Source organism: Hippocampus bargibanti, linkage group LG01 (assembly GCF_051943395.1).
Source record: "Hippocampus bargibanti isolate YZ-2025 linkage group LG01, ASM5194339v1, whole genome shotgun sequence".
Taxonomy (NCBI): Eukaryota; Metazoa; Chordata; class Actinopteri; order Syngnathiformes; family Syngnathidae; genus Hippocampus; species Hippocampus bargibanti.
The window spans coordinates 6001628-6018323 of record NC_142734.1 but is presented as its reverse complement, the minus strand read 5'-3'; the positions used below and the strand labels follow the sequence as shown (position 1 = coordinate 6018323).

At 41.5% G+C, this 16696-nt stretch overlaps 1 protein-coding gene across 5 annotated transcripts in view; it reads right to left on the bottom strand.

The window, feature by feature from the left end:
• The window catches only part of camta1a (calmodulin binding transcription activator 1a), a 344861-nt gene that overhangs the window by 195401 nt on the left and 132764 nt on the right, over window positions 1–16696 (bottom strand). The window lies entirely within an intron of this gene.

Sequence of the window (16696 nt, the reverse complement as noted above, 5' to 3'; positions counted from 1 at the left end):
GTGTGCAGATAGTTTAGGAAAACCCGTGGAGCCTTTGATGAACAACGCATATATAGATCATGGCACCAAACCTGAGTAGCGGGGACTGTATCTGCCCCAGACACACTTCACCCTAAAGGCAAATCAAATTCATGTTTCCTGCAAAAGGTGAAATTGCAAATTATTTTCACTTCCCCACTTTAAAATAGGTTGAAAAATAACCAGACATTATTTTTCACAACTGGCAATCCATCAATGTGTTGTGTTTTTGTAATATCTACTATCAACTAACTACTATTTTTCTCCATTATTTTTTTGGGATGATACTACTGCAGCGTGTTCTACCGGATACAATTTCCTTTTGTGTTCTACATACTTGGCAATAAAGATGATTCTGATTCTGGGTAGAGTGAACGCTGGCGCGGATGGCTGCCGCTGCCCACCCGCACACAAAAAAATAAGTTCTTATCCCGTGACTATAACGTGTCCTTGAGAGTTTTGAAAGGTGCTTCGAAATTAAATGTATTATTATTATCATTACTAGTAGTAGTAGTCGTATTATTATTATTATTATTATTATTATTATTATTATTACTACTACATGTAATTCTACTATCATTGTGACTGCTTTATTTATCTGTACCTGTATATGATAGCTGTCCATGTTAAGCGTGTTGTTACAGATTCAGCTAAAGCACTATATAAATCAATATGTATTGTATTGTACTGTACTGTACTGTACTGTACTGTACTGTACTGTACTGTACTTTATTGTACTGTATTGTATTGTATTGTATATCATGAGGCCATTGTTGTATATGGCTTCACAGCCAAACCATAACTGAGATATGGCCAGCTTCTAAAGCAAGCCTGAAAAGCATTTGACTGTCTTATGCTTTTTTTTGCCTGTAATGGGCAGCATTTTCACAGCCCCACTTTGTTCAGCGGAAAGGTTGGTGCCTTTGGAAAGTCTGCGAAAGGAGTGTCAGCGCAGAGCGCTGATGCATATGTGAAACTATCACGGCTTGGAATTGAAGCGGATTTAAGTGGGACAGGAGATGTGAGATTGTGTCTTCGTCAATGGAAACTACAGCTTTGTATTTGCTTTCAACATTTAACTTGTAGCAGACGTGCACATTTCACCACGACGTCCCTGATACACTGGTGAAAAGGACAATTTGATCCGCTCTTATTTTATCTAGAACTGCTTCATACAACAAAGAGGGTGCAGAATGTGTTTAGGATTGAATGACTGTCTGTGTCTTTTGTGTTGTCTCACATTATATGTTAAGTTTTTTTATTTGTTTTGACTTCAAGATGGCGGGGGGAGAGTTGCTGGCTTTACAGCAGGTCCTGTATTTTCTACTTGTTCCTTTCCTTTCCTCTTACTTTCATCACTGTGCTGCTGAAATGTAAATTTCTCCACTGCGAGACCAATAAAGGCTAATCCTATCCAATACAATACAATACAATCCATGCTATAGAATAACATTGCCATTTCCATACCGCTTTTTCCTCATTAGGCTCGCGGGGGGTGCTGGAGCCTATCCCAGCCATCTTCAGGCACCATGCGGGGGACACCCTGAATTGGTTGCCAGCCATTCACAGGGCACACAGAGACAAACAACCATCCGCACTCCGAGGAAACCGGAGGACCCGGAGAAGACCCACACGGGCCCGGGGAGAAAATGCAAACTCCACACAGGGAGGCCGGACCGGGTCTTGAACTCACAACCTCGGCACTGTGAAACCAGCGTGCTAACCACTCGACTACCGGGCCGCCCTAGAGAATAACATTTGGAGAAAAAAAAAAAAAACAAAAATTTAGATTTCCAGTGCTTGCCTTGCAAATGGAAAAGTCTGAGCATACAAGAGAAGATGCTGGACGTCAGCTGGCCATTTTCTCACCAAACTAATGAACATAGATAAAACACATTACATTCTGCTTGACAAGCCAATGATTACCAGCGACAGGTGGCAATTCACTGCTCAGCTAAGACATTTATCACGCACTTGGACTGCCAAGAGCATTTGACGCAAGGACAGAGCTGGTGGCAAAGTCCATATGAATTGAAAGATGTGCACGTCTCTACAAGGTGACGTGTTTTCTTTGGTGGAAAGCTGTCTTGATCGCTGTCGAAAGGCTCAGTTTCGCAATGAAAAACATGGAAAAAAGTTCCATTGCTTCTCTAGAAAAACCATCCCTTTGTTTTTTTATTCAAGATAGATATTGGTGAATGTGTGACCGGGCCCAGAGACACAGCACGTCACCCATTGCCAATAAGGATGCTGCAGTGAGGCTGTTTCCAGGCAGCAGACCCAACTAAAGGAGGCTGGAGCATGAACTAGTGGCCTGGAATGCATACTGTACCTGTCAACCTGCGAGACACTGTGACCTTACTAACGGCTCAATTTGACCTTACTTACTGAGAACAAAAACATACATGTGTGTAATATTTCATTGCACAATTTTATTAACAAAATTTCACATGTAAACATTAATACTTTTAACAAGTTAAAACATGTTTCTAGCAATAATCAAGTATGTTCTTTGTTTTAGAGCAATGTGTTTTTTTGCTATGGACAACAATTCATTTGATGGACTTACTTGATAGTATTCCCCATCATAATTCATTTTATGCAAATAAGAAACTAGAGTGTCCTCTGCCACGCTTTCTCTGTACTTTGTGTTTATTTTTCTAACAAGTGAAAATGCTTTCACTGTCTCCATTGCTGTGAGGCAGGCATATAGGCTATTAGTCACACTATTCATAAAGTACAACTTATGAGGATGTGGTAATATATATATATATATATATATATATATATATATATATATATATATATATATATATATATATATATATATATATATATATATACAGTAAAGTCTCGTTATATCGATATCGGATATAACAATAGTCCCGGTTATATCGATACTATTTCTATGCACGCACGGAGAAAATTACATGCAAACAGGGTCGGATATATCGATAGTCCCGGTTGTATCGATATTTTTTCGGACTCCCTTGAATATCGATATAATGAGACTTTACTGTATATACTTTATATATATATATATATATATTTCTGATGTTATACTTTATTAACAGTGGTCAATCGCAACACTTTTGATGAGCTTGTTACTGAGGGGAATTATGTATCTCATTCTATGTATAATGTATAATTTATTAGCGAGACTAATAAAGGCAAATCCAATCCAATCCAATGTCCAAAAAATATATGAATGATATTACGGCGAAAAAAACCACGGTAAAATGTTTAATTTAACTGATTGCAAAATAAAATTCCACTTGACCGGAACTTGTCTTCTCGGAAACATTTGTTTCTTCTCGGGACTTTTTGCACAGTGATGTTTCTCAGTGGTCGATTCTGCTGTTTACGAGTAGCGGGATTTGTTATAATTAACATTACAACTAATATTTTATGGCAGAATCGAAAATATCTCTTATATATATATAATATATTAAATGATACTTATATATAATATATATATAAATCATACTTCACGAAATTTGCATTCTTCGTACTCATTTTCTTTTGTGCCGTAGACATCTAAAAATGTGCAAAAATCGTACAGAATACGACAAAATATGGCCGGTTGACAGGACTTCCTATTTCAATGGCTATGCTTTTCTCGTTCTGTCTCTGCTCAGGCTTAAAAAAAGCCCAACACCAACCACGAAGGCAACTGTTTTGTGGAAGCACAAACACGCAGAGCAAATGTGTTAATTGTTTCAAAAACAATTACGGTGTGCACAAGGGAAAAAAAGGGTCACGCTAAAGTTATTTTCACGCACGCATTTGTAAGTATATTAGACTAACAGCTCTGAGAGATTAATAGAAGCTATTCAGCAGGGAGATTGTGGTGGTGGTAGTAGTGTGGGGATGGGGGCTGACCACAGAACCTGTTTGCACTGGGCCCTGCTTCATCACACAACTCTTAAATCAGAATCAGAATAATCTTTATTGCCAAGTATGTAGTACACAATTTACCTCCTAAAAAAATGCAAGGAGGCACTATACAGTTATATTTGGATTACCGTTTATAGAGTTAATAGCTTGGAGGAAGAAGCTGTTGAAATGTCTGCTGGATTTGGTGCACATGGATCGGTAACGCCTGCCACAGGAGAGTCGATGGAAAAGGTGGTGGACAGGGTGCGGAGGGTCCAGTAGGATTTTCCGCGGCCTTGTTTTGATTTGTGTACTGTACGGTGCCAATGTTTTTTTTTCCGCCGTCCTAACTGTCTGTTGAAGTCGGATTTTGTCTGTAGTATTCCATACACCGTTCTCACGAACAGACGAGGAGCGAGGCAGAAACATAGGCTCCTGTGAAATTTACAGAGAATAACAGCGATACCTCTGGCTCTTTATCCTCCCCCCATACCCCACAACCCCCTTCCTCTGAACAGATGCCAGGGATAATACCAAGCCCCCAACCAACCATAAAGGTGGAATAATCTTATGGTGAGGAAACAAACAAAAACAGACGTGCAGCCATTAAACAGCTGCAAAGAGACAAAGTTTGCACGGGCGGCATAATGAGAGGCTACCATGCGTTCAGATTGAGCAAACGCGCTTGCGGAGGAAGAATGGGTGGGGGATGCGGCGCGCTGAACACTGAAACCCCATCAAAGCCAAACCAGCAATGAGCTCTGGACGATTTGCCGACCTCGACACCTCGGGTCTGAGCTCAGTTTTTGGGGAAATATTGAGGGCAGGGGCTCCCTCGGTAGATGCACCCGCCCACCGCCTTGCTCAAGCTCACATGTCAAAGTTTTGCTCCGGTAAGGCGGCTTGTGCTTCTATCCACTTTGCCTCATCAGCCACTCTGACATGGTCCTCGCTGAGGTTTTTCCCGACGTATATTGAACCTTGCTGCCAAGAAAACACTAGAGAATTACATTCAAGCCAGTTTGGAGCAGATGAGTGACGCAGTGGCCACATCATTTGCATCCTTTGTCTTCTTGTGAGAATAGTGTAATGGAACAGTGCCTGAACTGATTGGGATGGAGAGCAAGTCAGTGTGTGTTTCTGTCGGCTGACTGACAATAAGAGTGTCTGATCACTGGTCGCTTTGCTCGGCGTGAGACACGATTAGCGTTGCAATGAGATGGAAGCTTTTATTCTTACATTCATCCTTGTGTTTCTGCACTTTTTGCCAACACCCGTCGATTCCAACTTAAATTTTAAAAAGGAAGATCTATTTAGGAGCATTAACTTGGGGCAAATTTAAAGCGCCTTTATGGACATCAAGTGATTTTTTTTCTCTTGAGGTTACAATATCTCCCCGCAGAGAGAATTGACTTTCGAAATGTCTGTCTGGGTGAAATTGGAGATGACGCTAACTTATTCATTCCATTTCACTTCTTTGCACCATGACAGACGGCAAAAAAAATCACTCGGAGAAAATATACACTATGCGACCCTCTCTTTAATAAGGTTGTCACAATCAGTTTCAGTCTCCGTGCGCCTAACAACAATTTGTGGGATGGATAACAACTGTCACCTTTCGTAGGGCGCAAAAGGCAGAAAAAATGAGGGCAACATTGATGGAGGTCATCCATGATGGAAAGGGGTTCTGTCCTGGGATGACCAGAGGCCAACCTGTTTCACTCCCTCTCCTCCTCTTCCTCGCAAGCATCTGAGGGTGTCACTGTTCCTTGAGAATAGGGGTGCCTCACAACACAGAATCTTCCTCTTCTTCATGCCTCAACTGTGTATCTCATCTGACAGTAAATAACACAAACTTAACATTACATAGGAAGCACTCTCAGAGAATCCAGTCCCACACCTGAATGCATCAGTAAGGACCATGTTAGAGTAATCTGTCAATTGGACATTTTAGGAAAGGCAGACCCCCGAGAGGAAGTAAGCCTGTTTCATTCAATTGCATCCAATATCTAATTTAAAAACAAGCCTCCAAACAGGGCAAACAGCAATGGCAGTATGTATGCTCTTGGATAGCAGCGTGGTCAATGGCAAGTTGCAACCTGGGGTGGCGAGGTGAATACTGTATGTCCCATGATTGACACACTGGCGAAGGCCAATATGGCTGATCAAAATCATGCCAGAGGAGCCAGCGTGAAAAGGCCTGTCATCAATCAAGAAGCATCCTCATGCAAATGCAATCATTCTGCAATGTTTCAGACTTCCATTAAGGCATATTATTGGTTTCACTCATTTGCTGTCATTCACAAATTTATTTGGGAATTGAAAAGTGTGACATGGAGCGGCATTTGCCGAAGTTGTTCGGGGTTATTTTTTTTCATTCAGGGGGTGCCGATTAAGTGCTGGTCAGACTTCTGGCAAGATTGTTGTCACTTCCACAAGGGGGCAGCATTTGCCTTTTGTCCATGTTAGCGCTTTGTTACAGATTCAGCTGTTAAAGCGCTACATACATCAATGTATTGTATTGTATTTTGTACAGCCGCCACCATTTTAAGCTCAAACAACTTACAGCCCATATAATTTAGGAATTAACTCTTTTTTTTCTGATGAAGGAAGACAGTCTAAAATTTTTAACACTGTATTGAACATTTATGTAGTCCTTCTGTGGGTCCTGCAATTGACTGAAAATGACAAAAACCCTTGCATTGGAGTGGAAGTATTTTTGCACATTGTCAGGCAGTGAATGAATGAGTTAATCACAACAATGCTTGTCAGATCAATGTTATTTATAGATTCTGGTGGTGGCATGCTAGGTAGGGTTAGAAATTTGGAGCCGTTGCAAAACCAGAATGGAAGAACACGAGAATTTGAAGGTGCACCCGAACAAAACTCCCACCGCTCGTGGGCAATAGCTAGTCAATCATCAAGTGAGTCGCATAAGAAAACAGCATTTTAACATCTCTATTGATTGCCATAAAATCTTGAATGAATGAAACTAATATGTGGGAGCAAGAGGATGTATGTGAAAGACAAGATGAGTCAAATGGGTTTGAAAGGGAAGAGGATGCCTGTGGCCTGGCTGTGGTGTAGTCTGGGGAATGCATTGCCAAAGTGTTGACTTTGTCATCTATTTGAAAGCAGGAAGTGCAAGAGAGAACCAAGGGATGGAAGACATGCATTTTCTAGCCGTCCACCAGGTGTTTCCATATTTCCCAAAAAGCAAACCTGGAAACAAGTCAGGCTGGGGCCATCAGCTCCTGGGTCGGTGCTGAACCTCGAAACCACCATAAAATAATCTTGGCAACAAATTGAAACGCAATTAGACCCAGAGGTGATGCAAAGCTAGATGAAGAAGGAATGGCGAGGAAGACAGACACGAGGGAACCATGAATGCTTCTTGTTTTTTGCTCGCATGCATGACATTGCAAAATGAATTTCAACCTAGGGAAGCATGAAAGTGGTCATCAAAAAGTAAGCGTGTTTCAAGGCAAGCAAAGGCACTGGGTCATTTGTGCATCTTTTGTTTTGTTGCTTGACTCATGAATTGTTAATGCACAAGCAGTAATATATCACATATGTACTTCATGTGCGGAGTCCGGGGCGCAATATTGTTCCTTAAGGAACTTAAGGAAGGCTGAGGGAGTGAGTGTATCTGTTGTAGCATGCTAAGATCCATCTACATTCTTTGTAATTTGTTTAGCACATCTACTCATAAGATGCAGTGTATCTGTTGGGATAGATGGTCAGAGGAGAAGCGGTGGGTAAAACAGAGGGATGGAAATATAAAACAATGGGGTGTGTGCAGGGTAGAGGCGCTATATATATATATATATATATATATATATATATATATATATATATATATATATATATATATATATATATATATATATATATATTCAAGGTAGGTTTTTAGCTTTTACGTCTTTTTTTCTTCATATCATTTTATGGTCACCAGTATAGTTTTAAAGGAAAAACCATTTTTACATACATAAACCGCACCTGTCTATAAACCGCATGTGCCCAAATTGAAACATGAGATGTTTATAAAGAAAGATGGTACACAGAAAAGTTTTAATAATATACCTTTTTTTTTTTTTTCAAAACAATGCCTGTTACAGTAGCAATACAACAAGCATTATGGTAGGCAAAGTCCGACTAGGGCTGGTTTAAAAAACATGCTGGTAAAGTCACTTAGACACGGCAGTAACAGCAGCAACAAGTTAGGACTTGCTAAAAGGTCTGGTTATAAAAACATAGCGAGTCACTGAGAGCCATCTTCATCTTTCTCCTGTGTGTCGGATTGGAATAGCGTTAGATATTCCTCGCCAAACACTCTCTCGTTCTCTCTTTCTTTGTCGCTGTGTCACTGAGGTAGTCACTCCTGAGCTTGTGCTGTCCTCTCCGTCATGCAGAAGACCGGCTTTTTGAAACCTGTGTTGGTGATGTTTGATTTTTTTCACACCGCTGCATGCTATCAGGATCCACTGGCAGACTTGTGCAAAAGTTGCTCTTGGCATACGGCCATTTTTGGTAAACAATTTCTCGCCTCTGGTTGTCCAAGCCTCCCATTCAACTCGGAGGGCCACTTTAAATCGATGATTCACATGCGACGTTACATTAAACTTGTGTCTTTGTCGGCACATATATTCGCCCTGTCTCACTCTTACCTTTATCGCTCGAGCGCCCCATGGCGGCCGTTAGAAAAAATGCATGAATTGGTCGCATCATTGCATAAACTACAGGGTTGAAAGCTTTTGACAAAAGTTGCAGCTTATAGTCCGGAAATTACGATATATCATTTTTCAGTGGGTATTGATTTCAGATCAGTGTTGTTTTGCATTTGTTGGTCAATGGCTGTCATCCCGTTTCAGTTTGGCATGCTGCTCTCAACACCAACCTTAGAAAAAGTGCTGCATTCTCCTGGGAAGCTTTCTCTTTCCTTCAAGTTGCATGCCCCTCTGCTCCCATAATCAATGATCAGCACACTTGCTGCTCCGCCACACAATCCGTTGTACATGCAATATATCACAGACTTGGCCATGCATTCCATTATTTTCAATATGCCTCCATATGTCCCTTATGCTTGGGGAGGCCGCAATCGATGGACCAGTAACCGGAATCAACCATCTTGAACTGTCATGACTGGTGACCCCTTGAAGCTGAGTGTCATGCCTCACACATATATGGTAAACACACCCAATTGCACATTTGTACGGTCGAATTGGGAGCAGATACAACCATTGTCAATAATAAAATACATTTTGCATGGAGAAACTAAAAAAATACATGATCGTACAGTTGACTAGTCAAATTGTTTACCAGAGAACTCAATCAACGACCACTGATATACAATGAGCGGATATACAATGTATATATTGTATCAACTGTAGTGCATGTTGTCTTCCTGAGGTACATGACTGGAGATTTGTTTTCTCCATGTCCAATTTTGGGAGAAAAACTGAACTGCTTCCATAATGGACTGACAAAAAAAATGGTGTAGCCTAATATTTGCAAAGTTTGTGATGCAGTCTCCTTCTCTGTCTTCCAATCCTTAAGTACAAGTTTTACGTGTGTGCAGATCAACACCAAATTGGACTAAAGTTGATTAGGATGAAACACATTCATCTCTGTCAGCTATGATTAAGCTTCACTGTGGTTAATGCTTTGGATATGTGTGCCTGCTGTCCCTGAGCCCATATGGGACCTCCTACTGCTTTACCCTTGAGAAATGTGTCCTGTGCAATGATTCTCTTGGCTCTCTTCTGAATTATTTCCCGTGCTGGTTCCAATTTTTGCCAAAGTCTTTAAGACATAATGACAACATGTCAGAAGCCAAGAATTAACAGAAACAAAATGTATACTCTACACATGTGCACCTGTATGACTGGAAAAGAAAGGTGGGATGCGCTTGGGCGTCTTGCAGGCACACTCCATGGCTATCTGACCTCAGAAGTCTACTCTGCACATCTTTTCCATCATCGTTATCCAGCCTGCCACTTCTGGTAGGCCCACCAAGCAGAGCATTGAGTGGTGGAGCCGCCAGCCCGAGCAGAGCCCCATCGCTGAAATTCCGGGTTGCTCCTCAAATATGGTGCTGAACTTTTCTTCCAATCTGAGTTCTTACTCAGGAGGCAGAAAACCTGCAGTACATGAACATGCAACGTCTGCCTTGACTTATTATGTGCCTTCCCTTTGACAGACGCTGCTGTTGTGGTAACGGAAGTGTCAGGTTGCGTCGACAATAGCTGTAGGGTCTGTTTCTTCCTCATTTAATTAGAAAATGTGATGGCGGGCAGAGATAGTTGATGCTCTGAATGGAAAACCCAGAGAGAGAGCATTGGGAGCAATCAAAATCTGAATGAACTCAGCGGAGAAACTTGATGAAGCTCCAGCATCTACCCCATTCTAAAAGCCAAGAGGAGAGCGGAATCCGGAAGGTCATCATCCAGCTCGTATCAATCACGTTTCAAGCAGAGATTCCATAGGTTTCTGTCTTCTGTGTGCAAATGAATCTGTCTCGTGTGAGCCTATTGATGGGCGGATTTATTTCAGCCTTCAGAGCAAATTCATACCCACCTGTTAAAAAGCACCAAATGACTGTAGGGTCCTTGCATGAGACCAATTTTAAACTTTCAATCCGATATGTACTGTGGACGCACAATCTGCACTCCTATATCACTGATTTCTAACTCTTCCACTCATACTTGCGCGGAACTACGAATTTAAGAATATCATCAACCAATTTGAATGGTAAAATGCGACATTCTCAAGACCACTGTTCTCCAACTCCCATTGAGCCAACACAGCCGTTACAGATGAAAACATAACAACACACCACAAACTAACAAAAATGTCTCGAAAATTATAAATCTCAATGCACTCATAAATTCACTCCGTAACTTTAAGGTGTGAGCCTGTTTCATTAATGTGGCGTAAGGGTTGACATGACTGGTCTTATCTATTGAAGAGGCTCGACAATCGGAGCCCAGTATATTTACACTGCCGTCATAAAAGAATCATAAGTCATCCTCATGCTGAAATTGTGTTCAGCCACTAATTAAGGACACAAAAATTAAAATTATAACATGCCACCTGTTAGTGGTTAATATGACCGCACATAGGCTGACAAGAGCTGTCGGACTACTTTTCAAAGGCAGTCAAATAGACAAAAATGTCCTTGCCCATTTTGATGATGACAGTATGACACAGTTGCAGGTTCTACTGATCAATTTTGAACAAACTAGCCTGACTCAAATTTGCTGTTTTAGCCAGCAAAATCTCTACTGTGCTTCTGACTTGACGTCAACTCTTACTAATATTTCAAGAGATGAAAATACAGTTGCTACGCAAGAATTTAATTGACTTTTAAATCATTTTTTTTACTTTAAATAAGATAATTCCACAACAGAGCGTGGGGACTCCACCAGGGGTCAGCTCTGAGCCCCTTCTTGTTTGATATGATGATGGACAGGCTGACAGACGATGTTAGACAAGAATCTCCTTAGACCATGATGTTTGCAGATGACATTGTGATCTGTAGTGAGAACAGGGAACAGGTGGCGGAGAAACTAGAGATGTGGAGATATGCCCTGGAAAGGAGAGGAATGAAGATCAGTCGCAGCAAGATGGAATATATGTGTGTGAATGAGAGGGATCCAAGTGCAAGAGTGATGCTACAGGGAGAAGAGATAAAGAAGGTGGAGGATTTTAAGTACTTGGGGTCAACTGTCCAGAGCAGTGGAGAGTGTGGAAAAGAGGTGAAAAAGCGTGTCCAGGCAGGCTGGAGTGGCTGGAGAAAAATGTCAGGTGTAATGTGTGATAGAAGTGTTTCAGCAAGGATGAAAGGAAAGGTGTATAAAACAGTGGTGAGACAAGCCATGATGTTTGGACTGGAGACAGTGCCACTGAAGAAAAGACAGGAAGCAGAGCTGGAGGTAGCAGAGCTGAAGATGTTGAGGTTTTCTTTGGGAGTGACCAGGTTGGATAGGATCAGGAATGAGTACATTAGAGGGACAACTCATATTAGAGGCTTTGGAGAGAAAGTCAGAGAGGCCAGACTGAGATGGTTTGGACATGTCCAGAGGAGAGAGAGTGACTATATCGGGAGAAGGATGCTGAGCCTAGAACTGCCAGGCAGGAGACCGAGAGGAAGACCGAAGAGTAGGTTTATGGATGTGGTCAGAGAGGACATGAAGGTAGCTGGTGTGAGAGAAGAGGATGCACAAAACCGGGATAGATGGAGGACTTTGATTCGCTGTGGTGACCCCTGAGGGGAAAAGCCAAAAGGAAAAGAACAAGAATTCACAACATAGAGCCATTTAAATAAATACCAAAATAATTGATAGCTGTTGCCGAAATAAAAATCCAGGTGAAGATTGATCATTTTGCTGGTGTTTCCATCATAGGACGGAAAGTCAGTGAAGCCATCCTTGTAGAGGCTAAATCGGAGTTCAACCATGACACCTAAATTAATCCACACTGGACATTTGAATGAAGTACGTGCTATTTCAAATTATCTCAAATTTCCAACTAGTACTTGTGCACATCTTGTACGCTTTACCACATCTGTGAGCTGCACTTTGAGGAAGACACATGTACAACTGCTACTGGTGAATGTGCAGCAGGAAAGCACGCACAACAATGTGCAAAACCAAAAGTCACAGTATAAAACAGTGTATTGGGCTGTGTAGACAAGCATGCCAATTGCAAATGGATGCACAGGTTTATTTGATGAGATGAGATTAGATGAGATCTGCTATCAAGTGGAAGCAAATTTAATAGAGCAGACGGCCACTGGAGGTCATTGGAATAGAGAGGTGAAGAGAATGCATGTGTTTGGAATTAAGACGTTATTTTTACACACATTTAAATTGAAATGAGATAATTCCCCACAGGACCCTAAAGGATAGCTCACAGCATACACCAATCTTGGGGGAGCCTAGAAAATATGACAGAACAGTGGCAGTACAGTCATGTCAAGGTCACGAGATTAAAACAGTCAGTGAGTACGCCATTGACAGTGCTCTGTGTCCTGAAAATTACTAAAAATAATCACTTGATGATCCATTCAGTTCTGCTCAATTAGTTAACCCAAGGTCATGTTTCTGTGACATGTCCGCATGAAAGTATTGTCAGTCCGCCTATAACCTCTTCTGTCCAGTCTGTGAAGCGCAAACTGACCTCTATGATGCATCTATGAGCAAATAACATCTGCGTCTAACCAGTCAACTGGAAATGCACACCATTCATAAGTCAAATTCGTTTATGGCCGTTCAAGTGTAAGTGAATGACTTTCTGTGAACTGTACATACATTATCTATAAGTGTTTGGGCAACTGTCCGTCTGTCGAGAGCTTTGTGCAGTCTTAACTCTTATTTTTGAACCTATTGTATTTTAAGTCCATCATTGTGAATTTCTGTCTTGTTTCAATCGCAATCATCTGGGGCCACACCTAAAGTTCAAACTCCTTGCTGCCATTTAAAGTTTGCATCGACTGAAGCTCTCATCAAGGAGGCCAGCCTTGGGCAAACTTCTGGATATGAATAGTCCATCCTGTCTGCAATGTGTGTGTTATCAGTATCTAAAAGTTTGTCTTAGTTCAGAAGGGAGTCAAAGGCACCATGTGAAGGCTTCTCACCGCCGAAAGCAGAAAATCGATCAAGCAGACACGATGGCCGCCTCCTTTGTAAGGCTAGCCTGGCTGTGTGCAGCACTCTTCTCTTTATCTCCCGGCTGTTGATCGCTGCCTTCATGCTCTTAATTAAACACGGTGTATGGCCATTAATTGTCAAGCAGATTCAATTTGTTCCCCGGGCACCCGGTGAATGGGACTCTCCTCCCAGAACAAAGGTGTCCCAACAGTCATGTCAGAGTTGAACAAAGGGCCAAAGGCATGGCTTCTATTAGATACATTTTACAGGCGAGCCAATGAACTGGGTATTGTCTGGCCAGGCTGACAAGGCACATTCAGAATAAATATAGAAAGACAGAAATGGACTTGTGTTCTTCTTTGCCACACTATATTTTTAACTGTTCACAAAATCTCAAGTCCCCTATTACTAATATTTCAAGGGATGTAAACAGCGACTGATGATTTTTTTTTTCTAGAACAGTTGTAGATGCCAAAACCTAGCTGTCCACCTAACAGTGATGAATTATTCCAGATGAGGAGCAATTCTGACATCTTGAACTTGCAATTTCTCAAGCAATGCTTCTATGTGTGGCACGATCTGGTTGGCGACAAACTGGTGGCGCTGTCGGCCACGCCTCCACCTGCACAGGCAATGGGTGTTCCAATCAGTGGCAGTTAAAAGGACTCCCGGCACGACCATTCGTTGTCGGGTCATTGTATGTGTTTCCTTCACCCTGTCAGATTTTGTTCCTGCTGACATTGCTTAATGCAGTTTGTCAATTGCACCCTCCTGCCTGCTTTTTTGGGATCCACCACCATCAGCACCTTGCAAACCGTGACAATGTGCAGTTACGCCCTGTCACAAAACTATATGTGTCTCCAAAGATCTTCTGAAGATGATTAAACATGAACATGGAGTGGAAAATGTTTCCTCCCTGTGTCACACTGAGTATTCACGTTGCCCACTACCAACCCACAAAACCTGGAAAAAAACATAATCAAATCCACTTGGGATTAAACATTGAAATAGTGTTGCACAAGGGCAAAGGGAAAAAAATGCAGAATAATGAGTAACTCTCCTATCATGTGCACAAACAGCTTTCATACAGTCGCACGGAATAGACAGCGTTGTTCAAACATTGTGGAATGTTTAATGAGAGTAGGGTGAAAGTTCTCTAGCACATCATGCACCGTGTATCGTGCATGATGTGGCTTTTCCCAAGGGTGCCCGTTTGTGTGCCTGCCGTAACAGCAAGCCCAATATTTTGCTGCTGTCGAACTCAGTGATCTGTTGTGGAATTATTGAACAGATAAGGCTTCCACAATTGTCGGCACACACACACTCCAAAAATAAACTCTTGTCCATAACATGAGAAAAGCAGTACGGTGTGAAATTAAAGGTCAGTTGAAGACAAATAGGGACAAACAGACAGTGTGACAAACCCTCCGTTTCTGCACTGCTAAAACTTAGAGTGGCGATTCAACACAATGGAGGACGTGCAGCCTTGTGTTTTCATTGAGAAACCCATTTCCACACATTTCAAGCCATACATTGATAGAACACTTTCCAGGTCAACGTAGAGTCAAGTCAGTGGACTAAACTAAAAAGCATTGCTCAATCTCAGTTGAGCACATTTCACCGTCAAAAGTCACACTTCATTCAGCAGAGCTTGCTTCGGGTGCTGCATTCAACACCTTAACTCCAAGGAGGGTGCTGATCCACAACATTTGTTGGCCTCGATGTGACCATGTGATAAGCACAAAGCTGGGAGGCATGGAACTGAATAATACACAGCAAGTGGATGCTACGATATGATGCAGTGCGCCAGTCCCAGGGGGCTTGAGGTGAGAAAACGGCAGATCTGAGCCAAGTCAAATTGCATCTCATCGCTTAACATGAAACATGTGCAAGCTGAAAACAGTGCAATGGTAGTCTTGTCCAAACAATAACACTGACGTGTATTGGAAGAACTGCGTTTATTTTAAAATTGTTTAAATATCCACAGCGTTTGTATAAGAAGCTGAGGCTTGTTACACTTCAACTACACTGGCTTTCACTCCACTCCAAAAACATAAATAAAAACATGTGCAAACAGCGCAAAAGAACATTCTCTAGAGTACTTGCAGATGCCAAAACCTAACTGCAAATCATCTGATACATATATTTAATTGAAAACAATACAAAGACAATAAATTCAAAATTCAAACTGATTAACGTTGAAATTTAGTAGAATTATTTTCTATTCTGTTTTGCAGTATAGCTTTAACTATCACGGGTCAGAGGTCTCAGTTGTCGTATTTACAATTCATAATGCACCACACATTTCCAACTATAGACAGGTCTGGACTGCTGCCAGGCCAGTCTAGAATGCTATCTTTTACGACAAAGCCACATGCAGTTTGGCATTGTCTTACTGAAATAAGTAGCAGTATCATGAAAAAGGTGTTACCTGCACGGTTTCTTCCCAAAATGTAGCATATGAGGTGCAAGAAAAGAAAATTTATTATAATAGGGTTGGAGAGTAAAATGAATGGTACAGCTGTCTTCAGTGCCAAAAGCAGATTGAGAAAATGTGGTTTTATTTTTCAAAGACGACTTGTGTTGTTTCTAACCAGAATGCACGACATTCCCGATCCGCTCATGGCCAATGCTTGGAAAATTAATGAGCAGATGAACATGAATACCATCATGACCAAAAAAGTATCATGTATTATGTGAGGAATACTTTTAAATGGTGGATACGCCATGCCCCTGGTACAAAAGGATTGTAGCCAGAGGCAGCGGCCTGTTGACCAGATTAATTACCAGGGAAAAATCAAAATCCAGACAGAGCGCTAACAACAATTGAACATCTGGTTGTTTGCTACGACTGACCTTCCGCACAGCCACAACCCAAACATACGCAACAAAAACAATTCAGAACAATGGTCTGACATTCACCGTTGAGGTCATTACTGGCTCATCGTCTCAACCGAACCCAAGACAACAACACAGCTCAGTTTTGAGTGACATTGTTAGAGGGCTCTTTATCGAGCAAATCTGATCATTGCAGTTATACTGTATCACATTGAGAGTCAAAAGTGTTTTGGACAATGTCAATCAAAACTACACATCATTATCTTTGTCAAAGGAAGATGCATGCAATATGGTACATAATTTGGAGACTGTTT